We start from the raw sequence: 26,433 nt of genomic DNA on the forward strand, positions 1-26,433 counted from the left end.
AATAAATATTGACGGGCTTGTAGAAATAGTACCAAAGAAATTACTAGACCAGTAACAAACTGCATGCCATAAAGGCTTTACAAAAATAGTCCTCGATAGATTACAAATTATGAGGATGATTTCTGACATTTTATCAAGGCAGTGTGAAATATCAAATTTCAATGGTCAAAACATTTTCACCTTTTTCTGTGCTATAGCTCAACCCCTAAAAGAAAATCTGTTACCATCTGAAGAGGAAGATAGTATATTTAACAAATAGATCATAAAGATGGCAAAGGAAGAACAGCTTTTATAGTTTTGAAGTTTATGAGAGACTGATGTTTGAGTTGATAAGGATTCTTCAAAGGACACTTCTTTTGAATGCTGAGTGTGAAGAAATCTGGAAGATGCTAAACAGATGCAATGTTTTTAAGTTTTAAATCAAGGCTGATGCTATACAATCTTTGCAAGATACTGGAACATTATTTTTTTATTATTATTATTATTATTATTATTATTATTATTATTATTATTATTATTATTATTATTATTATTATTATTATTATTATGATAATAATAATAACATGTTTTAGCACTTTCTGTCTCCAGCAGGCTCATTCAAACTGTACTCAAATCTTTAAATGAAAGCAGCATCAAATCCTCTGTAAGACTTCCAATGCTTTAACCCAGGAGGTCAGAACAGTGATTGACATTGTCCAGGTTGAGAACAAGAACACGTGTCTGTCTGGATTGTCTCTTTGCCCTCCTGAGAGCTGCTGCTTTCCTGTTGCACATTGTTTTACTGGTCTGTCATGACTCTGCCTGTGGGGGCTGCATATGTGAATTTGTCTTGCAGCCTTGAACCTGTTAGATGCTACCTCAGCACATGACCATTGTTCTCTTAGGCTCTGCTTGTATTTCCCTTGAAAAGCATCATGTTGGAGACATTCCCATGGCTCTGAAGTGGCAGAGTGGGAACAGTAGGAGAAATAAAAATCTACAGAACAGGAAACCACAATCTATATCTGCAGTAATTAGATATCACCAGTTGCAGACACATTTTCATTGCTTTTAAAATTTGTTTTTAATGTATACTTATTTGAAGTTAAATTTAAGACTTCTTCAGTAATTTACCTTCAAGCGAGTGCTGGCAAACTTGTAGATAAAGCATTTATCTGTAGCCATAAAAACCTGACTGACCTAGCTCCAAGCAACATGGTTGCTTTTAGAAGATTGTTATTTACTCTTTTAATTTTGAAACCTAAGTCCCAGGTTATCCTGGTGTCTGAGCTGCTCATAAATTCAGGGACATTTTGTAAAACAAGAAGACTAACAGGGACTGTTATCTTAAAAATAACTCTAAGTGCTGAGTATGGACATAGCAAACAAGATAGAACTGTTACCAAAAGTTTGAACAGAAAAGGAGTGATTTTTGAGTGATAAAGATGTGAGACTGGTTAGGTTTTGCTCCTGTCCCAGTCAGGAATTCATTAGTATGCTGAAGTCTCTTGTCACTTTCTGTCCTGGCTAATTTGCAAATTTGTAAAGCAGCTGAAGGCGCAGAGTATTTTAAGGATAAGTTTCTATGTGTTTGTTGTGTTCTTTTTGATGCCAACTCAGTCCTCAACTGGCTGGAAATGAGTGTAATAAAACACTAAGTCATCAAACTGATCTTTGTGGAATTAAGAAACAATACATTACAATCTCTTTGATTGAACTTGTTCCTTTTCTGTGCATTTCAATTATTTCTGTTAGATGTCCATGACCTTTTGAGAGGGTTTATGATTTTCTCAGTATAGCTATATCATTTGCCATAAGCAAAGACAAGCAAAGAGCAGTGGCATCATACAGACATTGTAATTTGAACAATATTAGGACTAGAGCTCAAGACTGAAGTATTTGTGGACTTTATCGGAATTAATTTAACTTTCTAAGAATTTTTCTGTTTTCTGCTCCTTCTCTGCCCCTTCTGACATGCTTCAAAAAGTCAAGATATGCAGTCCTTGACTTTTGTGAGTCAGTGAGAGATTCTCTGTGTTTAAACATTCAGATAAGATGTGAGCACTATTTTTTTGCTAGCTGTTAGTCCTAGTTAATCCCTTACTCAGTTTTAGGCATATTATTGAGTTGTCTAAAGTGAAGAATAGTCATCTTATTCTTTCTGTGGAGGAAAATGGAAAATCTGCCTCAATTCTGGAAATCTAGCCCACGAACATCCTTCTGTTTAACTCAGGCATCTGAGTTAAACAGAGTTAGTCAAGGTGATTGCAGACTGGTCTGTTCAGCTTGCCCTTCATCCCTGTTTCCTTGAAGCCTGCAGCCTGCTCTTTGAGATTAATGGCTGTGTTAGTTGAGGTTTATACAGAGCCCAGCTGGCTCCAGCAGGGCACAGATTAGCCCTGCACAGGCTTGATGGCAGGGAGAGTCCAGAGCAGCAGAACCTGGGCAAGCAGCTGCTTCTAGAAGTGGTGTAAATAAAGATCACGTCCTACACTAGAAGGTGCTTCCAGTGCTTTTCCAGCCCATTTGTCCTTCCTGTCTCTGCTATTTTAGGAACTTGCTGTAAAGGAACACTTGATTTTTCTTATCTCTTCTATACAGGCTATAATTAGGATTAGCAGGAGTGTTTTACTTAATGTTGCAGTAGTTCTTGTGTACAGCACTCATATCTTAAGTATAATTAACACTGGATAGCTCCCATTAGTGTTTTTAAGCATTTAAAATGTACTATAATGGCCAAAGCTAAAGTTGTCATTAAAGGCCCATTGCTATTTATTATGCTCATAAAGTAGACACTTTGCTACAGAAAAATATATCATTGGGTTCCATTTAGAAAGCAGTAACAGACAGCAGCATTAGTGATGGCACCCATGGGAATAAAGGACTGCTTTAAATTGATTCCATTCTTATTCTGCACAGGAGTCAATAGGGAAATTTAAAAGCAGGTGACAAATCATTGTGTTGCACAGCATAACTGATTAGCTGAGTTATGCTGTGGGGCAGGTTTGCTGTTTTTTTCATGAACATTCCCTTTTGTAGATGCTTGGCTTTTAGTTTTCAGTCTGTGTTTTCTTTAAAATTGCAGGTATATTTCATAATTAATTTTTATTACATCCAGCTGACATTTTTTTAAACAATTATAAAAAGGAAAAAAAAATCATACTCTCTTCATTATGTTTTGGGAAAGAGGCCAGGTGCATTATTAACATGAGGATTTTGCAAAAGCCTCTGCCTAGAACTCTTGATCAGATGCCCATAGCTGTGAACAGGTCAGGTTTCTTATTGCCACTGCTTCATTTGATCCACTTGGTGATGGAATTACCAAGTTTTTATAAGTCATATTTTCTCATACATAGTCATAAAATGCTCCCTTACTTTCACAACTCCTTTTCTCTGAAGAAGTTCATCTTTTCCAACACTGCTCTGAGGATACACTTTAGTCACAGTCCAACCATTGGAACAAAACATGAGCCATTTACTGCAGTAAACAATTATCACTGAAATGAGATAACAATTTAATGGTTTTGCATGATTAATGTCCTACATAAATTCTTTATGACATAGAATTGAGGGCTGATGTTATGAATGTATAATAGAGAGTCAACAGAATATGTCACCTTTTGGTTAGTTTCTAAGGAAACAGGCCATGCAATCAGTGTTTTCATAATAATCAAAAGTTCATAACAAAACCATCATCTATTGTCCTTACTAAATTAAATTTCCAAAGGTATAGTTGTTGGCTGTTTTGGACTTAGTGTCAATTATGAACACAAGAGGTCAATTCACTTAATGGCATCCCTAGAGTCTTTTTCATGTTTGTGATCCAGGGCAGGCATTTTCTAGAGTTGGTACCTACATTTAATTTAAATTGCTGTTCATTTCTAGGCATATAAATTAGTGGTCTGCTCTTCATAGATGCTTAGTACCCACAGCAGATTCTGACTTTACCCTCTGACTACAAGGTGAACAGACCTTGGAGTTTAGTGTTTAGTGTCTTTTAAAATCAGGGCAACAAACTTTGGAATTCCAAATACAATTGGAAAGGTTTTCAAAATTGGAAGTCTAGCATTACATCCCTGAGTTATTTCCTGTAACTTAAAGAATGTCAAAAAATCAGTAAAATCTGTTAGGCTTGTAGCATTTTCAAGATCAAAGCCTTTTTTTTCTTAAGCAAATATTAAGGCAAAATAAAGTCAGCATCCAAAATCATTGGCTTTACTTCATAATTTTGAATATCTTTCTTCCCCCCTACATATATATGTATACACATAGAAAATAAACTGTTAATAAGTAAAAAAAAAAAATTTTGGAGTGTTGGTATAGACCATCTGGCATCTGACTTCTACTGAAGCAATGCAGAACCCTCTACTGACTTTACTTGAGGCTTTCCTCTGTCACGCATGGCAGGAGCGAGGACATTTTTGTCTTTCATTTCACTGAAAATTCTTATTTGCTCCAAAGGATGCACAAAGATGAACAAAATCATGTGCTTGTCCTACTGCCATGCTGCCACTGGAAAGAGGGAGGGAAAAATAGGATTTCCTCACCTGATTTTTTTTTTCATTGTTGGACCTACTAAACATACAAAAAATTACCTTCTATCAGTTTTATATGTATTTATTTATAAAATATATTCCACTACTTCATCAGACTATTTTAAGATAGCCTAAAGATTGGTTTAGCTCATTTGTTGATTATTCCTCAGGTTGTTCTTTGGGAGAATGGACAAAAGGAGGCAGAGCAAGAGCATTATTGCAATACAGATATTCCCTGAATCTGGAGCAAGCATTTAGGGTCATGGCCAGAAGGCAAATGTAGAGCTGGTACTCTGAAACTAGGAAAGATGAAAAAATACAGTGTAACATGAAGGAGAAAATGGTAGCATCCTAATAAGAGCATAGGTAATGGACACATAGACTTACAAGGAAAAAAAAAAAAGGAAAAAATATAAAAATAAGGAAACAACTAATTTTTTCCCAGACCCTGTGTGATTCTGTCTGGTAAAATATCCCATCACTTTACTGGATTTTATCCAGTAAAGTATGTTCCCAGAGCTGATACCCTTTGATAGATAGACAAAGGGTCATTTTCATTTGGTACTTACAGAGTTCATGTCCTAAATAAACAAAATAAATCACTATAATTGGTTTGATACTTTCATACTTTTACAGTCTTATAGAGATTTGTAGTTCATGTGCAACAAATCTAAAAGTAGCCACAGTACTAGTGTAGGTAGTAATTTATTTTTGCTGGCTCTGCTTAGGTATTTCCGAGTCAATTCTTAAACATAAGGTAGAAACCATTAAAAAAAATAAAGGCTAATTGATAATTTTTAATCACAGCCATGTGAAGCTTTGCTTCCTCAAAGGGAAGAAATAGGAATACCTATTGTATTGATAATTCGTCTCTAGGATATAAAACTCACCAATAATTTTTGTTCTACAGTCCCCTAGAAACTAGTACTGCATAAATGTTCAGTAAAAGGTCAGTAGCACATGTATCTGCTAGGATGCAGATATAGGTAATTTTGGAGAAGCAAATGTAAGACATAATATTTTACAGTTTTATTTATTAAGCAAAAATAAGAGATAATAATTTAGTTTTATTTATTAAGTTGTAATTAGTAAAGCTAATCAGAACTTGTGTTTTTCCACTGCAGGTCTGTGGTTTCCTTTTAAGGTTGATACTTTCTGTGGGAAAATGTAAATTTTGACATGAATGTTTTGCTTTCTTTTCTTTGAACCAAAGTTAAAAGTTCTGTCTGAATAGTTGCACATGCAATTTTTAAGTTGTTGGAAGTGCCAGAGTGTCTCCAGTGAGCTACACTCAAATCCATATGATTCTGCATGAGGTTTCAGGCTCTGCTATGTCTGTCCTTTAAATGAGGGAAATTAATCTGTTTTAAGATGATGTAGCAGAGATGTCATTCGATCAAAGAGCCCAGCATATGAAGAAACATATGAGCACCAAACTCTGGATGTTCAGTCACTGGTACTAAACTGATTGTGACATGCAAGACTTCTGAAATGCTAATTTATAAAAAAATTTAAAAACCATTCTGTTTGGTCTTTTTGCCCCAAATTGTGATATAAGAGAGACATTTCTAGCCTTAGTTCTTTCTGTAAGAGAAATCCAGGATAGTCCAGTTATATCTGAGATAAAGGATGAAAGTGAGCCTACATGACATTCAGTTTGCAATTATTTTTTTAGCTATTCTTGATGAATAGGAAGATGATACCTTATAACTGCAGTTCACACAATATTGCAGTAAAGACCTCTGCAAGCAACCAGTGCATTTAGAGCTTTTTTAGATTCAGGATGGATGTATTGCAGATAATTTGCAAAAATTACTCAGTCCAACTCAACCCATTTTGTTTGGTAAAAAGTGTTGGGCTCCAACTGATCTGAAGAGTTTAAGATACTAGGAGCAACTCTGTCTGTTGATTACTTTGTACTTTTTTTTGAAAAAAAGGGTGATGAAAAGGCCCAGCTTTGCAGCATCATCATTGCTTTCCTCCATCTCCATCTCCATAGTCTTTCCTCTTGTGTAAAAACAACCACAACTACAGCCATCAAATCATAAAACAACCAAACAGGAATAATAAGTAAGAAAAAAGGCTGCACTTCTGATTTCTTAAATAATTCCATTCAGTCTCCAGTACTTTTTGCACTGATTTTCTGTCTTTCTTGAAGAGAGCAATGAATAAGTAGAATAATTGGAGTTTCCTCATATTTGTCTCATTTCCAGAATGAGCATAAATGGACTATGATAAAAATAATTTTATTTGTGCTGCAGTCAGTAGTAAAGTTCCCACAGCATTATATAGGGCCAGGATTCCATTCCCCATTTGTTTCTGGGAGAAGGTAGAAAAGGGTAGTGTAAGGTATTTATATAAGGTTTGACCAAACAACCTTCTCCTGAAGTCACATGAAGTCTCCTGAAGTCTGTTGGACCATTCCTGAATCCTTTTGAAAATACTTTCCAAATACTATATTATTTATTTTTCATTGCTCTGTTACTGCATGAAATTCTAATGGTAATTGAGTTTTATGTTCTCTCAAATATTCTTACAATAGCTGAATGTTAATATTGCTAGAAAACTAAAAATATGGTTCATTCAAGTCTAAGGCTGATTTTTTAAAAATTATTGATACAGTGGTCCTGAACAGGTAGGAAATCATATTGACCCTTCTTAGTTTGCCTTCAAAGTCATATATATGTGTATAAATTTAGTAGGGGGTGTTTAGGGATTAGTGGAGCCTATGAGATCCTTTTGCTGTACTGTTTCTTTTCTGACAATAATCTTAAAAATCTAGGTTCACATATAAGATAATTCTGCAATACACAAATCTAAAAAAAACAAGTCCCCAGAGTCAGAGAGAACATATGTTTATAAAAGAGCACATAGATCCTAAGTTTGATGGGTAAATACAGTAGTATTAAGTACTCAAAAGCAACAGGAGTTTCATATGCCTTATCTGATTCTGTTTGAAAATTAATTATTTTGTTTTCTTTGCTTTTGTACATGAACTTTGATTTTGCTTTATTAAACTGTCTTTATCTTGACCTGTGAGTTGTTTTATCTCCAGCCCTATCCTTCTGAGGAAGGGAGTGTTAGAGAGGCTTGGTGGGTGCCTGACATTCCATCAAGGTCAGCCCATCAAATAAAACATAGAAAACATTTTGGATGTTTGGTTATCCAGTGTGATAACAAAGGATTTGATACATAAAGTAAGCATTTTTTTAGTGAATAGGAGTTTAAAACTGAAATTTATTCTTCTGCGAATGGCCTGCAAATTGCTGAACCACCCCATATAGCCTTGCTGGCATATCAAAGGGAAACAATTCAAGCATTTTGGAGACCTAGTTATTTGTCCCTTTGATTATCTCATCATCTGCCTTCCTGGTTTATTTCCTACATTAGTCTAAGACACTGTGATTCTCTTTTGATCACTGCATCTGTAGAAAAGTGAAGCTAAAGAAACACATGTGCTGGGGCTCCCATTAGGAAAAAAATGAACATTTTGGCATGTACTTAGTAACTGCTGTCAGTTGTTGATGGTGGGAGAGCCTGAGGACCATAAGGATCTTGGGCTGTGCTCTTCTCCTAACAGCAGTTCCAACATCTGCAGAAAGCATTTTAGCAAGAACTAGAAAACTGGAATAAATAATAGCAAAATTACACATATGGTGTGAATGTGAGACAGACAAATGTATTTTCAGCTCTAGCTGTACTATTTCTGACCCACCCTTTTGATGACTTAACTCAAGTGACAAGATACTGAGCAAGAGCATATGTGATTATAATGCACCATGTAGAGTTCAGAACAAAGCATAAATAATTGCCATGCAATATCAATTTGTTTGATCCAGAAATCAAATCTTAACCAGATTGTCTAGTGCCTGAGTGCAACACTGAATGGTTTTATTAGTACATATTATCTGAAAAAGCCTCATCTCTCTGAGAGATCAGTCTTGGGTGGTTCACAGCTGATGCTGCAAAAAGCAGCAGCATGTAGAAATTATTTGTAAAGATAGACTTAGAGTGAGGCTATTCCTTTTTATTTCATCTCTCTTACTGTAATGGTCTGAAACTTCTACTCTGTCAGTGAGAATTAGTCTCATTTTAGGAAAGGGTTTGTAAAATGCACTTAATTTGAAATGATTACCTGTGTATAGAAGCTTCTGAGATTTATCTTCTGTTGTGTGTATTTATTGAAAATTGTGCTGTCTTGACAAATTATCTAGTTTTGTTGCTGGATACTCCTGACACATTTTTTTCCCACCCATTTCGTCTGTATCAAGATCACCAATTTACTTTCATAGTGGTAAGAGAATCAGAACAAAACCATGAAAGGAAACCTGACTGGTAAATTTTCATCATCATTTTATCAGTCCAAAATTGCTGGTTATGATTTCCTGTCCTATTTTTTCACCTGCATTTACTCCTGTCCTACCTTTTTTTACCTACATGTGCTTTTCGCTCACTCTACTGCCAACAACACATATATTTTGTCCTAGAGACCATCTTTTGCAAGACTTAATGCTTTATAAATTATGATTTGACAACAGTTCACTGATCACCCAGGAAAAAACAGTTCCAGAATCAGACTCACTTAGAATATACACTCAGCTTTGAGATGCATTTCCCAAAATTTATTTTTATTTAATAATTTACTAGCATTTGTTTGAGGCACAGACATACTTTCCAGGATGCAACTGTCTCAGGAAGGACTCGCCAGTAAGAACTCCCCCAAAAGTTCTGACTACTGCTTCACACAGCACTCACTTGAAATGCAAGAGTCTGCCTGAAGCCTAAGTAAACACACAGTCACGTTCTCCTCACAAAATTTATTTACTTTGTCAGTCAGGGCAAATCTCTCATTCTTGTCAAATTACACAGTCCCTCTGGCAGGTCACAATAGCAATGGTGGCATTATCAATATTTTTAAAAGGTCATCTATCAAAGAAAGTGTGTTGTAGGTAATGAAAAGGAGGGAAAGACAACTCCTTTGTATGCTCAGAGAATTGAAAATGGCACAAAAAGATCATATACCTTAACAACAAGAATTTGATGTATTTGCATTTTGCAAACCATATCCACATCCACATAATTCTAATTTTGCCAAATAAGACAGTTATTCTTTTTGCCACAGTATTCTGAATGATTGGTATTGGTCTCCACATGCCAATCTCCAAATGTCCCCTTCTCAAACAGAAGGGGTTCAAATCATAGGAACTATTTTATTCAAACAAATAAAAAAACCAGAAAACTGGTTTTATTTTCAAGAACCATTTTATTTAAATGGGTGTATGCTGTTGTGAGCACTTGCTCTTTGTTATCTGGAAACAACTGAGTTTTTCTAGCTTTCATTTGTCTTAAGCTGATAGGGAAGAAATCTAACAAAACAAAAGTATCCTTGTTAAGTCCTCCAAGAGATCCCACTGCTACTTTGGTGTTCATAGAAAACTGGGAAGTATGCCTGGTGCTTTACAGATAAATGTGATCAGTTCTTGGCTCCAAGGAGCTTACAAGTTAAACCTCAGAGCTCGATTTTATATATCAACTATATAATCTTTTATTTGTTTTTATTAAGGCTCAAAAATTGAACTTTGGAAATTTTTCTTTTAAGATTAGTAATTATTCTAGTAGATATAAAAAAGGGTTCGAAAATGGTAGATAAGCCAGATGAAGGCAAACTTTTTTATTTTTTTTAAGTTTTGATGCCCAGGGAATGGAATCTAAGTTAAAACCTGTGATTTCTTTTGTGTACAAGAAAACAGCAAAACGTTATCAAAATTTCAGTCCACAAATTTTGGCGCTTTTAAGGAAATATAAAAGGGTCTTGTCATTTTAATTGAAAAATCCACGCCTGACATCAGCAGTTGTCATCAGCTCTGCATGTCAACGCTGTCAAGGTGTTCCAAGTAGTGAAGAAAATGTGGGAAACTTGCTAATTTCTTTATGATGGTTTCAAAAATCTCACTGCACAACCACTTTGATACACAAAAGATTCCTACCTGAGGTATGTGTGAATAAAAATCCCCTTACACTCTGTGCTGCTACTTGAATGGTGGAGAACTGGGTTTCCTGAGGCTCCCTGCATGACCCGGGGAGATTGGGAGCAGAGAAAATGCTGAGTTGGAAGTGTCGCTGTGGCTGGGCAGCGAGGGATTCAGCTGTACCAGCAGTCATTTGGCACAGCAGGAGGAAAGCACCATGGGGGCTTTGGCTGGCAGCTCAGGTTTGTTCAGGCAGCAGCTCCAGGGCACTGCTGCTGATGGTGTAATTTCACCACTGAAGTTTGTGTTTTAAGCTACAGAGATGGTTCGTTAACAGCAAGAAACTCCAGCTCACACTGTGTCTCTTGCTTTCTCAATAGCTTGACGATGAAAAGCCTTTGGCAGTGCTTTCTTAGACTGATTCCCTGCTGAGAGTCAAAATACTGCTGTCCCCATTTTCTAGCATTGTCACGGGTGCATATTTACATGTTGATTCAATGTCCACTAAAGTTTATGTACAGGCTCCACAGTGTTCCCTTGGCTTTGCATCAAGGAAAAGACAGCCAACGCTGGATCTTCATGAGCTAAAAGAAAATCAATTTTAATTCCACAGGACAGAATTATTGGGGTAGAAAAGAGAAGTCATTAAATAGCTTTGCTTGCTCCAAGCCTAGTGATATGGAAGAAGAACTGAAAAGAAAAATTTTAACATTGGATTGCTGTAATTGTTATAGGCACCCACCTGATATTGTATGTCCTTGTTAACCTCACAGTTAGCTGGTGTTGTTAAGTATCTGCATTTTCTCATGGAAGGCAGTATAACCATTATTCTGGCAGACTAATAATGCTGCAGCTTTCCTTCTCTAATTAAAACTAGTAACCACAAAAGAAGGCAGTAGGCTACCACAGCACCATATTTTAAAGCTACTGTGAAATACAGGGCTATAACCTTGATGTAGTAACAATAAATGCATGTAAAATAAACACTAACATTTAACTATAAGGCAAGAAAGAGAACCAAAAGCAGGGAAGGTAGCCCAGAAGCTGGGCTGGGTTTGGGAAGGGGCCTTATTTTTAGTGGGGCTGCCCAGGGGTGCCTCCATCTAGGCGCCTCCATCTTTTGCAAGCATTAATGCTTTATAAATTATGATTTGACAGCAGTTCACTGATCACCAGGATCTCTAGGGCTGGCTGAAATCCCTCACAGGATCCTCTCCACATACCACCCCTAGCACAGGGTGGCCAGCATGCTGAGGGACCTTATTGCCTTCAGCCTGTCCCCGTACCTTGGATTTTAGCATTTGAAGCAGCTCTGGCTTGAGTCTTTTGAGCAGTTAATTTCACTTGTCAGTTGTCTCCCAGAGCCCAAATGTATTTCTGCCATGGATACCTTTGCTGTGTACACAGGTCTGCATCTTCCAGCAGGCTCTTCAGATACTTCTCATCTAAGGTTATATTCATGGGTGCAAAGACTTCTCATTATAAAATTTTCTCTAAAGTTCAAAAGTCTTCAACTCAAGGAGTAGCAAGCACCATGTGAAACTGTTCATGCTCTGCTCTGCTCTTCTGAGCTGACAATTTCCCACCAGAGAAGCTCGGTTCAAAATCTGAAGACTTCTTGTGTTGTACTGAAGTCCCACAGGTTTGTACCTTAGTGCTTGCAATGTGTAGATCTTACCAAAAAACAGTAGTAGACATGTTTGGTCTTATTTTATTCTCATTAAAGAAGAGGTGGAGTTTTAAAATATAAAGTTATGTTTTCAGACACCGTGTCAGGTTTATGCCTTTTAAGTTGCTTGGTTTGTGTGCACACTCTAAATTAACCATAGTGGGTTATGAAAGGGCAGTAATCAATAAGACAGCTCGTTATCTATGATACTTATAATTATCCTGATGCCAGTACTAATGTATTGGTTTAACTAAAGAGTATTAAAAATAATATCCTAACAGGACATCTCATTATCACCCTTATTTTTGCTCTGAAGTTTTATTAGAAAATCGTGCTACTCATGTGAACTACCACAACAACAGCATTATCCCTAGGGCGTTTTTTCACATCAAGGTTAATTTGAAGTGATTAGCGTGAGTGCTACAGATGTTGCTATGGGAATAGGAACCTCACATCTACTGTGATGGACATCACATGATTGCTGTTACAGCTCCACTATGATTGGATTATTTGTTTTAATGTCATGCAAAATAAGTCACATGATGAAGATCAGAATCTCCTTAATAGCATTTCATATTCTGGAAATCAATCACCTTTTCTCCATTTCTCAGTGTATAAAGTGCCTGAAGAGCACATAAAAGAGATGTCTTTTGTTTACTGCTACTTGTATCTGACTGTTCGTCTGGTAAAATCTACCACTGGTGACTAAAATATTCACCTATTTGAAAAATGGAAAAAACAAGTAATTATATTTTGCCATAATAAGAAGTATTTTCTAATAAGTTGGAATATGATTTTAAGCATTAACATAATTAGATCACATTTTATAATAAGTCCTTACTCTGAATACGTGCAAAGTCATGTAGGCATGGATGATCCCTCTGCCATCAAATCAAGAAGCACCTTATTTACCCCAGTAGGTGCCTCTGGATTCTCTTCTCTCAACTCAGCCCCAGGTACTTTAACATATAATATTACAGTGAGGAGAAAGATAAAAATGTTTTCTAGGGACACCATAAGGACAATAATTAACACAGAGAAATGTGGCATAGTCAAAATACTAATTTTAATGTGTTACTTAATAACACTTTACCCTCACAAATGTGGACAAAAGACTATGATTAATAGAGTCTTTAGCACTATCACTGATGAAATGGGATAGCTTTGTCATCTGCAGGGGGATGCTTTATAGTCTATGGGGTGCTGTGTGATGCCACTTGGAGGCACTTTTCTCTCACTGGTGACTGCATAGACAATGAAAGCTCCTAAATTTGGTCTCCTAAATTACATCTAGAACACACTCTAAAGTAAATTCAAGTACAGCTTATTAACCTTTCATTCACATTCCTCTCTTGTGATTATTGCTGTGAGTAATGTTTGGGTTTTATATCCGCAATTTTCTTATTTCTAATAAAATAGAAGCAGTTAATTGGGAAACTACTCTGAATGCTGGCTTTACTTTCCAGATAATTTTATGTCTTTGTTATGTGATGTGGTTTTAAGCATGCTAATGGTATTTTATGCAGGATGATGCCATACAGAAAATTCACAAGTAAAAGGAAGAAGTAAAGAGGATTTTTGAACATACGGAGGATAACAAAGAATAGCTCATACTTCATTTGCTTGAGCACCGACTTACAGAACTCTCACTTCTACTTTTAAGGTGGAATAAATTTGTGATTTAGATAGCACCTTTCATCCTTCAGAGGGTGTCAAAGCTAATTAGAGATTGATATGATCCTCTCATGGTGGGTGATAGGTAATCATGAAAGCAGGTCTTCGAGCCCAAGCTAACAATAACACTAGTTCATGAAAATGGATTTGTTTGTCAAGGTAGCTGCAATTCTGTGCTTTTACTGCCCTCTGTTCATAGGAAATATTCTGCTTTTTAGTTTTCAAAGACTAGTCACCTGGGAGGAACAAAGATATGGTTTTATGATCACTGGAAGGGCAGAAATTTCAGCTCAGTACTCAGAACCATGCTCAGCAAATAGAGCACAACTGACTAGAAGAGAGTATTTCAGTAGGAAATAGTGGATTACAAACTCATATCACTGCAAAAGCTTTGTGTCAGCCGAGCAGTTCTGCTCCCATTTAAGTAAGCCATACAATATTTAGCTATAGAGGAGGTAAATAGACTATAAAAAGAGAGACAAATTGAGGGGTTTCTTCATGCCTCTGGTGTTTTCCATTCACTCACCACCCGTGTCAGGAGACTTAATACTCAGTTCTTCAATCAGATTGATATTAATATTAGGGTTTAAGTATAAATAAATAAAATATACAGTGGCCCTCTTCAGAGATGAGGAAGCTGTGGCTTCCTCAAAGCAAAACAATTGTTCCTGACTGGAATTTGAAATAACTTCTACTCTGCCTGCAAAACAGGGGAGTGACTTTGGGCCTCTTTATCCACCTATCCACACAGAATCCAATGCCTCTGCAGGCAGGTGGTAAGGGTGTGGATCCGAGCTTTTCTCCATCAGTAAACAACGGTGCAGTGTTTGAAGTAGGTGCAAACAACCAAAAAATCACATGCAAGCCATTTTGGATGCTACATGAATGCCACAGCATTCCACTTGTGGAAACCATAATAAGGAACCCATGTCCTTACTTTTCCTCACAAGTTTGATAAATCCTCAATAATCAGGACTCTTAAACACTGGATTCCTTATGTGGTGGCATTAATACCTGTACACTAGAACTAAACAATGCACAAAGTCTTCTTTCTGTTCAGTTCCTTCATTTCCAAGTCATTCACTGACAATATTACAATAACATAGAAAGTAAGGCAAGATTTTTAAGCACTTTTAAGGATAATCATGATTTTTTTCAAATGGAAAATACTTTTAGAAAAGTTTGCCATGATGATGTTACTCTGATAATTTTCAATGGCAATGATGATACAGTGGTATAAAACCCTGATTACTAAAATGATATATCACCCAAAGTATTTTTGATTAAAAATCACAAATTATTTTAAAAACCTAATCTCATCTCTTGAAGGATAGACACTTAGGATGCTAATTTCGTTAATACCAAAAGCATTCCAGAAAATTTCTAAAGACAAAATTTGAAGAGATTCAAAGATATTTTCCAGCAGTCAAAGGCATTAACAGTTTTATCATTGAAATGTTTAGTGAATAAAAATATAAGCCAAACATTTTAATGCAAAAAGATATGAATTTTCCCTATTTTGAATGTTTCTATACTTCCAGCTGCATACAGAATATGTATTTTATAAAGAATTAGTGGTTAGAAGACTGTTAATGAATCATCTCTCAGTTTTCAGATTAAGCAGAGGAGGAAATTGTATAAGAATTTCAACCCCTTGTGCAGGCAAAAGACTTCAAGAAATGTGTTACAATCTCTGACTTTTGGATTTACTGCATATTACAACCAAGCTTCCAGAAATTCACCTACCACTATGTAGAGTTACAGTATATGTTGACAACAGATCTTAAAATCACTCTCTCTCCTGCAGTTCAATTTGCTATGTTCCACTTTGCTGCCCTACATACATTCTGTGTCTATGAACAAGTGCTGTTTTTTTTTTTTCCTTTCAGTATGGATACCTAAGGTGCCGGATTTTCCCCCCAGACTTTCTATGCAAATGATTTGACTGTTTTTTGGTTATAATTATGTAACAACCTACTAAATTAAGACTCATTATCCTCCTGTGTTAACAAAAACATCATTTTTGAAAGTTAACAGCTGGTTTATAAGAAAAAGGAACATTTTGCTCTGAATACAACAAATCCCTAAAATGGGACAGTTTATGGCTGGCAATTTCTTTTGTTAAAAGTTCTTTTTAATCTTTTAATTGTACCTTAAGTCCATTAAGGTTCTTTGGAAAATTTCGTCATACTGGCACATTAAGTGTCATTCTGGCATATTTTAAAGCATTTTTATAGCATTGTGAACTTGCAAATGTAAGGTCAATACTTTCCCAGAGCTCATATATGGTCCCACTTTAATTTTAACACAACCAGTGAGATGCAGTTGTCGTTACCAGAGATTTCCCTGTGTATCTCTTAAAACCAGCAAGTGCTAGTGCCCCAGCTGTTGTGAATCAGCAAAGCTCTGAGGAGGTCAGAATTTTAAATATGTGCCAGCAAGGGCTTGGAACTGGCATTTGGCACTTCCTTAGAACCATTTTTCTTGTAGCTTCAGCTGATTTTAGGGTGGTTGAGTTTGCATGGGTGATGTGACTGTAGTTTCATAGAACATAGGTTCTGAAAATTATTGTGTTTGAGCAGCCAGAATTAACTTCTGAATGGGTTTTGTAAAAACTCTCAGTGCTGGACTTTGTTCATGTTAAAGAACACAGAGTATTAATGTCAGTGGGAGGAGACTTAGTGCTTTGCTCAGACCCACTCTCAACATAAAATTGCCATTCAATAAGCTCCCAAAGTGCAACATCGCCTTGTGAGAAGTCTGCATTTTCATGTACTTAATCTATGACCGTGATGTGCACCAGCTACTCAGGAGTTTGAAGTTCAAACAAGAATAATAACAGCATTCTAAGGATACAAGCGTCTGATAGCTTCTGCATTAAGTACTGAGGGGTGGAGGTTATGGAAATGATTAGAGATTTTTGTCAGTCAAAGGATATGTAGTTTTTCAAAGGTGAAGGAAGGGAAGGGAAGATCTGTAGGGTTTCTGCTCCAGGGATGTGTGGACAGATAGAAGTCTTCCGTTTTGTTTTGTAGTGGGATCCTGCCTTTCTTGCTCGACTATACAGTTTTCCTCATTAAGTGTTTTTCAGGCTTGTAAGAAAACAAATTAATTCCTCACACACACTACTGTTAACTTGAGAAGAGAGGGCAAGGTTAGGGCAGGAGTTCAGACTGGGGTTTGTTATTCATCATCTGTAAGAGCTTTTTCAGATAGAATGGGAGCATCTACAAGAAAAGTGGAGATGTTTTTTCCTTCTACAAAGAGAAGGAAAGGATGGAGATGCAGTGAAATGTCAAAATTGGACAGTTGAGGATATACACTCCTCTTCCCCAAATCCCTGTGAATGGTCAAACTCTTTCAGGACTTGTAGACTAAAGGCTTTTTTTTTAACTATTTTAAGGCCACAGTTCTGCTTGTTAATATTAACCTCCCAAATGAAGCTTTTAGTGGCCTATTTCATCCCATTTGTGAGTGATGAGAATTTATTAAGAGCTCTCTCTCTCTCTAAATTTCCCATTACTAAATTAAGCATGGAACTGTGGTTTTCTTTTTCCTCAGATACCATTTGTTTCCCAAAAGTAATTACAATATCAGCTTGATAAAGGCTGCTAGTAATTTTGTTAAGAAATTTTCTGAAAAAGAGCAGGAAAACTTAACAACCTAAGGGAATTGCCTGTGGAATGGGGTGGTCTCCGGAGACCACCCCCTCCTACCCATTAGGAATTCTAACCACTGTAATTAGCAGCAAATTTCCCTATCTCTGTATGTTAAACAGGGAATTCATCTTCAGTTTGTTTCTGCCTGGGGCAGAGAGAGGCTGGAGGAAGGGAAATGCAGGGATGTGCCTGCCTGTGTTAAGCAGCCCTAGCTGCACTGGAAGGAAGCAAATCCACAAATTACACCAACCTCTGATTTATAACCTGTGCAACCCTGTCACAGTCAAGGGCCTTACTTCGGTTATAATGTAAGGGAAAATGCAAGTGCACAGGTAGATAGGAAACACCCAGGTAGAGAAATTATGGGGTTATGGATGAGGTTGTTTAAAAATGAATGAATAAAAGATGAACATTTGCATTGTAGAGTTACTGTGCTGAGAAAACTAGTAACTTTTTGTGAGCTCTTTTACTGCCTCTGCAGTAGCAAACCTTATCTGAGTAAATATTTTCTGTGTCAGGGATGCTGAGGAATTGGGAAGGTGATTACTGCATAAGAGGACTGGAAATATATTGTCTGACAGCCATCCTCTGAGACTCTTGATGAGCTTCTTCTTGCTGAACAGTAATCCTGCCAGGAAAATAGACTGAAAAAAATAAAAAATACAGTCATTGTAATGAATAACAAAAGTAGATGCTAATAAAACCCAATAAATTGCCTTGTCTTTTGCATTACACTTCATTATTTGTTTATCTATCCGCTTTATGAGGGATGGTACAATTGCTGGTTTAGATGCTAACTTTGTGCATCCCCCACAAAGGGTACTTAAGTAAATGGTCACTAATCTGTTTATAATGCTCCTGAAGTGTGCACAAAAGCCACTAGAAAGAATTTCTAGTGTTCTCCGAGGGACATCGACATTTTTTATGGAATTATTTCCAGTGCATTGGGAAGTAGATTATAAAGTTATTTGTTTTCTTGCATTAAAAAAATGTTGTGCTATAAATGTTTGCACAAACTGATGCCACAGTATGACCTGAATTTATGATAATGTTTATATTAGTTTCCCTGGTTGTCATAAGCCAGTTGTCACTTTGGAGTCCTAAATAAAAACAATGAGTGATAAACTTTGCGGTTTAGATTATTTTCTATTTTTCTGGTTCAATCACTACTAAAGATAAAAGCTGAGCTAAATTGTGTTTTGAAATATCTAAAAACATTATTAATGTCAAATTATTTTCTTTCCTCTGTGATGCTAGCTGGAATGACAGAATATAGAATGAAGAGAGACCAGTGAATTACAGAGCACACTATCATATTTGCCACTTAAGGCACCTTATTTTTAAAATATGGAGTAAATAAAACTACTTTAGATTTGTCTTTGCAATTGCATATTACATAAAAAGAAGAAGAAATTAATTACTTTGGTGTCAAAAGCTTTCCTAATACAAACTAATTTGCATATTTTCTGATGTTCACTAAGGTAATTTTGGACTATGTTGAAACACTAATCTAAAAAGAGCTTGACTGTCTTTAGAGCAAAGAGCACATTAGAAAAACATAATCAACTCTTTTTACTGAATTTGCAAAAGGAAAACTGAGCTATCTGATCTTCAGAAGAGTGTAGCCTAGATGTCAGTTTCCCAGGTGACCTTTTTTTAAAATTGTTTATCTGCTTGTGTTTTAAAATTAAACTTCAGTCCAGCCATCGAGCCATAGCTGAAGTCAAGGGATAAGCTAATTCTAATTCAGAGAAACAGCATCATTTAAGGAAAAAACAGCTGAAAAATAGAGTGCTTTGAAAAGTAATGTTAGGAGAAAATAATTGCTACTATACACTCAGATTTTAATGTATTTTTCCCCCAACCATCTGGACATTATCGTAGCTATTCTTCCAAAGCAAGTATTATCACAAATGCTACATTTCTGACTGAGGTCTCTTTGTTTCATCTGTGGAGGTGGTGAGTACCTGGTGAAGCTGGATGGAATTTGTTGCATGGGATTTTTACCTTTCCATTGCTCTTAGGAACTACTGGCAATCTGACTGCTTTGGAGGAAGCCAGACCTCATCTGTAGTGCACTTTTTGTGCCATTAATGGATTATATTAATTACATGCCTCAGAGGCTTCTTTTGGTCACCTCCAGAAGTCAGAAAGATATTTCTTTTCCCTTACTGCACAACAGTGGTAGAGGGCAGAATGAAATGGGAAGGAGGTGAAGAGATGAAACATCAGAGATGCACTTGGAGCTGGAGACAGCATGTGTTGCTGCTAAAAATTCTCAACTGCTTTGCTGACATGTTTTTGTTAAACTTGATGATAACAAATTATATTTATCCACTATTAATTGAGTATAATGGCACTTATCCTCCCCTGCTTATGTTAGCAGTTTTCAAGCCTCTTCCCTGTACATAAATGCCACAGAGTCCATGCCAGACAATCCTATAAGAGGCTGAAGCAGCTCCTGCTGTGAGACAGGGCCTGCCTATCCCAGGGGGATCCCATTGGGGCACTGCTCAGGGATGTCCTCAGTGACAGCAGTGATGGACCAAATACCCACCCTTGGAAAGCCAAGGAGAATACAAATATTGACAGCACAGTGTGGGTGTTCAGTTTCTTATAAAACATCGCTGCTACACATTTGTCATGACACTGAGGGAAGGCCAAGAACAGGGGCTGTGTGACAGATGGTATAGAGAAATCTGGAATGTACTTTTCAACTTTATGACTTTTTGGTACTGGCAGCAGAGAAATGTCTCGGGAGAGTGTTAGCAAGGAGGAGAAATCATGTTCAGGAAAGAAATATCTTCTGTGAGAGAAACCAAAGTAACTGCTAAGTCATTATTCTCTGCTAAATCATTTGGGGTGGCTTATCTTTTTCCTACAGAATTTAAAACAAGTGCTTAAGAATATGACATTTGTATGTTTGCACACACACGTCTGGCATTATTTATTTCTTATAAATAAACATGGCTGTCATAAAATCATTAAATAAAGAGACTTTAGGCTACACTTGGAATCAACCAATAATGTTTGCAGGCCTGTATGTGAATAATATTTATCACTATCTCGTCTTGAGTATTTCATCATGATTTTGAATATTTTGTATAATTACATCATTATTTACAAAAAAAAAAATGATGTTGACAGAAACAGGACAACTGAACTCTGGTGATGCAGTTAATTGCTGCTAGACCTTGCACCTCAGACTGCATCCCAATTAATTTATGGTTTGGATCTCTAAGTAGCTAGAATCCAGCTGTAAATGTATTCAATGTCTTAGAGCTGACTGTCAGAATGGGATCCAAACAAACAATTACTTGAATTTTCATGCTAAGACACATGATAAACTTTTTCCTATTTTTTCCTCAGGAAAGTTTTCATTCTAGGGTTTGTCTATTAGACTTTTGGTTCATAGTCTTATCTAATAATTTACGTTATCCTACAATATTGGAAAACAGTGAACTGAAGCTGATGTTTTCCCTTTTGTTTGTTTGTTTGTTTTTTTTTTTTTTTTTTTTTTGGTTTTTTTTTCCTCTTCTTGATCTCCCTTTTTTCTGCTTGGTTACAGTTCTTCCTGGATTCCTTTGTCATAGATTTTAATTTTTAAATGCTGGTGGAGCATGGGTGCAGACTGCCAACATCCCTTAGCTTATCACTAGGGTATCCTGTCTGTAGATCAGCCTGGCATAAACATTATATACCTCCCATACTACCTGTGTTTCCACATGAATGGCTTTATTTCCACCACAGAAGGAACTGTAATGAGGCCATTAAGTGACACAGAGCACGCTCCTGTTTAGTCAGAAGGAAGCACACAGCTCTGTGCTGCCTTTGTGCATTTTATTCTGAATGTACATGAATCAAGACTCAAGGTAAAAATACTCAAGAAGACTATAGCTTTTTCTCTTTCTCTGCTCCTTCACACTATTTTAAAAATACTTCTCCTATGTTACCTTACAAAGGTTATTAATTTCTCTGTGGGATACTTGTGGTACCCTCACTTCTCTTTGCAGGACAAATACTCATGGAAGTTAATTGTTAACTCATTAGAGTCATTAGAGTCGAGAAGCTGCCACTGTTTCTCCCAGATTGGTATCTGACTTCTTCTACCTGATTTGTTAATTGCCCTGTTACTGAAAGCATTGCTTGCTCTGGGTATTTCTGAGTGGTGGCTGAGCATATGCCACATGGAGCTGCTGGACTGAGTTTACCTGAACACCTGGAAAGTTTTCAGACCTGAATTCCTTCTCTACTCCAAGCGTGTAAATCGCCATTGAAACAGGACTTGGATTTCTATATACTTCTTTGTGTCAGGCTTTTACTGCTCTCTGTGTACATAACACTCCAGCAGATAGAAACAGCAAAACTCTTACAAAAATTGTAGTTAGACCTAGATATAGCTATTCTGAAATGAAAAGCTCTGTTTCTGAGAGAATGGTTGTATTTCCCAGCTGAAATTTATTTCTAAGCTCTGAACAGTTTAGAATCAAAGCAATCAAACCAAGCAGGCTGCACTGCTGCTTCATATTTTCAAGAAATAAATCCTTAGTGTGCCAAATGTGTATCTTCAGGGCAGCAATATGAAGGGAAAAGAAATTGATTCCAGCACTTCTAAAAATGTTTGACTAAAGCAGCTGGCATCTTCCACAGCAGGTAGAAAATCACGAAACATTTAAACCAAACTATCTCAATACCAATTTATTAAAGTAGTTGTATAATCAGATGTACCAAAGGGAAAATTAAACCAACTACCTTTATAAAATGTATTAAACTAATTTATTTTACTGCACCTCAGCAGGAGGAAAAAAATCAAATGAGGACATGCCTGCCACCAGTAATGAATAAAAAACACTCCACAGCAGGAAGGAAAAGAAACAGAAGAAGAAAAAAAAAAAAAAAAAAAAGATTGAAGGCAATTCGTCATAGAGTACCATGTGCAACATGACAGCTGAGGTCAAAATAGGTGCACCTTTGTAACTACATGCTGATGTTCACTCAGACATGACAATTTCATCTTATTATTAGCATTGCCTTACAAAATTTCTCTTTGTGTGCATTAAAAGAAGCTGAAAAGTCATCCCACCAGGATAGCTTAGTCATGTTCAGTGTTACACAGTTGATTTCCATGGGGCCGTAAGACAGGGAAAATACACCTGTACTGGAAACTGTCCTCCAGGGCTCTGAGGGTGTTACTGCCTCTCTTTGGGTAATATCCCAGCTGTTTTCAGAAAGGGATTTATCTTGCTGTGTTGCCAATTTGATCCTCTCATTTTCACTTCCAGCATTCCCAAAGGGTCTGGCAGGTCAGTGTCCATTCAGCACAGAATAGTGCTCCATACAAAGAGCAGCCCATCAGCTTCTTGTTTCTGGGAAATCTTTCTCTTTGAGAGATAAGAAAGAAAAGGAATTCCAGATAAGCACAACTATTAACAGAATGGTCTTTAAAATGTTGTGTGTGCTGTATCTGGTATCTGTATCTCTTGTATCTGAGATCTTCTTTGACTGCACTAAATACAATATAAAAATGTTAAATGTGTATTTTACCTTCTTTTTTCTGTAAACACACTCATCCATTTCCTCATTAATTGAGGTATCTCTGTTGTGCCTAGAAGCATGTGTTTACTTCTGTACTAACTTCGCTACAGCAATTCTTGCTAAGTTGTCATCACCTGTCTCAGTTTAATGGAACATTAAAGGAGTAGCATGGACAATATTTGTGCACACATACCAGGGAGGTACATATTCCTTTTCCACAGGGACACAGCTGGCACAGGACCTACCAATAGTATGGTACTGACATTGGTGAAGAGAGAGCATCTGCACAAGAGTGATAGCATTAGTGTAGACCACTAGTAGCACATTGGGGAAGAAGAAAATTAACCTGAAAATCCTGGGGAATTGAGAGGAACAAGCCTGGATGGAAGCTTCCCTGAGAATGCCTTTTTTTTTTTCATTATTTTGGCCATATGATCTGAAACAATGAAGTCAGATGCAAAAGCAAAATATGATTGGGTGGGCATCCTTAGTGTCCAGGGAAGAGAGTTTGGGGGTTTCCTTGTTGTTTTACTTATAACTGTGGAATAACCAATCATTCTCATGTCACCCAATTACTTGTGGATAGCTAGAAATACTCTAATTTTTCATAGAATCATAGAATAGTTTGGGTTGGACGTGACCTTAAAGATCTTCTTGTTCCAACCCCATGCCATGGGCAGGGACCCTTCCACAACCTGTCCCAGGTTGTTCAGAGCTTCATCCAACCTGGCCTTGAACGCTTCCAGGGATGGGACATCCCCAGCTTCTCTGGGCAACCTGTACTAGTGCCTCACCATCCTTAAAGTGAAGAATTTCTTACTCTTATTTAGTCTAATCCTACTTCCAGTTGAATCAATCCCCCTTTGTCCTGTCAATGCATTCTCTTTCCACCTCCTAACTTTCCCTCTGTTCTAGAACCCAGCATGGGGACTGGTCCAGTTTTCCAACCTCCTATTGTCTTCATGTATGTTCAAATACTGCTTTCACTGTCATCAGTCCAACACATGAAAATGCCTAAGTTGGAGGGATTTTTGTGGCCAGCAAAGAAAGGTTCATCAAGTGTCAGTAAAAAATTTATGTGAGAGCTCTGTGTAATCTTCTAACATACTAAAGTTAGAAATGTTCATTTGCTGCTAAGTGAAAAAAGAGAGAGCTGATAATAAAGCTTCAAGACTGCACAGGGGAGGTGAAATGATAAAACTGTATGAAATCCATGCTGCTCCAAATAAATTCTTCCTAAACTGAGATATTTTTTAAAGATGGCTTATTTTCTTTTTAATCTCGATAAGTAATTTTGCATTAGCTGTCAGCTTTACAACAATTACCTCTAATATTTTTGATGAACTTGAAATTATTTGGGATGGAAAAGTTGTAAAAGTTGAGACTGTCAGTATTCCCACATGAAAAAGCTATTTTTAATTTCCATTGTATTTCAAAGTTTGCCAGTGAAAATATTTGTGTTTTCCCAATGAATCATTGGTAGTACTTAAAAGGAAGATGCAGGGAAGCCATTTCATGATTAAACAGAAAAAAGGAAACAAAGCTAATGTCCTTGGCAAAAACTAATGAAACATCCTTAAATAAGAGAAAACACTAATGGCTGAACGGCAAGGGTTAATTTTAGGGCCACAATAGTTTCTCACAAGATGGGATGAAAATCAGAATATAAATTTGCTTATGTCATAAAATGAAGCTAAGATCAAGGAATCCAAATGACACTGGTAGAATTCAATAGGATTTGTACAGATTAGAGAGTAAGGATATAAGGGGTAGAGAGACAAAAGCATTGCTACACAATGGAAATTCAATACATGACAATGATGTATTTTATCACTTCAGGTCTAAATACCATAGCTTATAAACTGGTGTCATGGTCCTACATATAATCTATTTTTTCTAATAAAATTTATATATCTTTATAGCCCTATGAGCTTGCAAACCTTGACTACATAACAACCAAGCTGTGTCTCTAATGGAGCCACACCGTAATGTAATGCTTAGTGGGTGGAATTTATGAAATGCATTGTGCTGGGAGAATTGCAGTATCCTACCCCATGTCATCCTTAATGTGTGCAAACAGAATTCTGCTCCCCAAAACCTGCCACCCATTAATGTTCTGCTGCTGAGAGGGATAAAAAATTAAACAGGTCTCACAGGGCTGACTTCACATGAGACCAGTCAGCCATGGTGAGTGATGCTGTGGAGGACCAGTGATTTTTGGGTTTAAGGAACTGGAAAGCAGATCTATTCTTCTTTCTTATCCTGTAGATGTTATTAAAATCTTCAAGAAGCATCTCCTGGCAGGAGATGAGGAAGAATCTGTCAGGTCTCCCTTCTCAAGGCAGCCCTTTCTGTTAGGCATGACTTTGGCAGAAGGATTGATGTGTGTTCCCCTTGCTCCGTTTTCATGGTAGAACATTAGCAGTGATTTTGGAAAAGCTATTCATGCTATTGCACAAAATACTTGTCAATTTTGTGGACTTCATCTTGTATTTCTTCTTTTCAAACTAGAGCAATTCTGGGTTGTAATAATTGCCTGTTACATGCCAGAAAGTGCTTGGAAGTGATTTAAAAGTGGGATGTGGTAAGCACCTGGTTCTACAAATACTTCCAAAATCAATGTTCTTTGAGCAAACTTAAATGCGTGCCTACATGTTACTAGGAGCAAAACACTGAGGAAAAAATATAATTTAAAACTAACCTGAAAACATCTATGTTGTCTCTTTTTGCTATTGTTTAACAAATATTTTTAGGTAGTTTTTTCAAGTAGGGCTTCTGCCTTGAATTTCCAAAGACAAGAGAGCACACATGCTTTCAAGAACTTCCTTTTATTAAAGATTGTAATCTGTTTTTTTTTAATCTCCAATCCAGCTGCATTTTGTTCCTCCTGTGATTTTCTCACAATGTCTTTCCTATGTCACTGGTGTGATTGCAAGCTTAACATGCATAGGCAAAACTAAGACAGACCCTGTTGTCTGCTTAAAATGTTTCATTTACATGCTTTCCTGAATCCATGAAAGCCTGTAAATGGAGATCATTAGATGATAGCAGCCTAGCTATGGTCCTGATATTAGGGGATGTGTGTATGTGCTACTTTTCCTAAGGTATGCAGATATATTTAGAGAAAAGATGGAGTAACCTTGAATCAATCACTGTAGAAATCATGTTTCAGTGGATAAAAGCTCAGTTCTCTTTGGTTCTAAGTGTGGGAGTAGAACTTTGAAGAAGTTATTTGCAGTAGTTCATATGAGCACTTGCACTGCTCTGAAATTATTTTTTTATCTCTAACACAGAGCAAGAAGCAAGCAGGCAATGTGGTGCCTGTAATTACCTTAGAGAGCTTTTCTCTCAGTAAAAGTTACTGTGAGTATATCTTGAGACTGTGTGCAGATTTGTAGCATTTATAGCACTCC

The 26,433-nt window shown here is 36.8% G+C and overlaps 1 protein-coding gene and 1 long non-coding RNA gene across 22 annotated transcripts in view; both read left to right on the forward strand.

Annotated features, from left to right (window-relative positions):
- The window catches only part of ROBO2 (roundabout guidance receptor 2), a 1,029,224-nt gene that overhangs the window by 261,066 nt on the left and 741,725 nt on the right, over positions 1-26,433 (forward strand). The window lies entirely within an intron of this gene.
- Positions 1-26,433, forward strand: part of LOC140685241 (uncharacterized) — a 262,181-nt gene that overhangs the window by 98,934 nt on the left and 136,814 nt on the right. Inside the window, exon 2 of the long non-coding RNA XR_012058547.1 lies at positions 1-26,433. This exon is cut by the window's left edge and continues 13,864 nt beyond it; it is cut by the window's right edge and continues 13,770 nt beyond it. This is a non-coding gene — a long non-coding RNA (uncharacterized lncRNA).

The sequence above is a fragment of the Taeniopygia guttata genome, chromosome 1, assembly GCF_048771995.1.
Source record: "Taeniopygia guttata chromosome 1, bTaeGut7.mat, whole genome shotgun sequence".
Lineage (NCBI taxonomy): Eukaryota > Metazoa > Chordata > Aves > Passeriformes > Estrildidae > Taeniopygia > Taeniopygia guttata.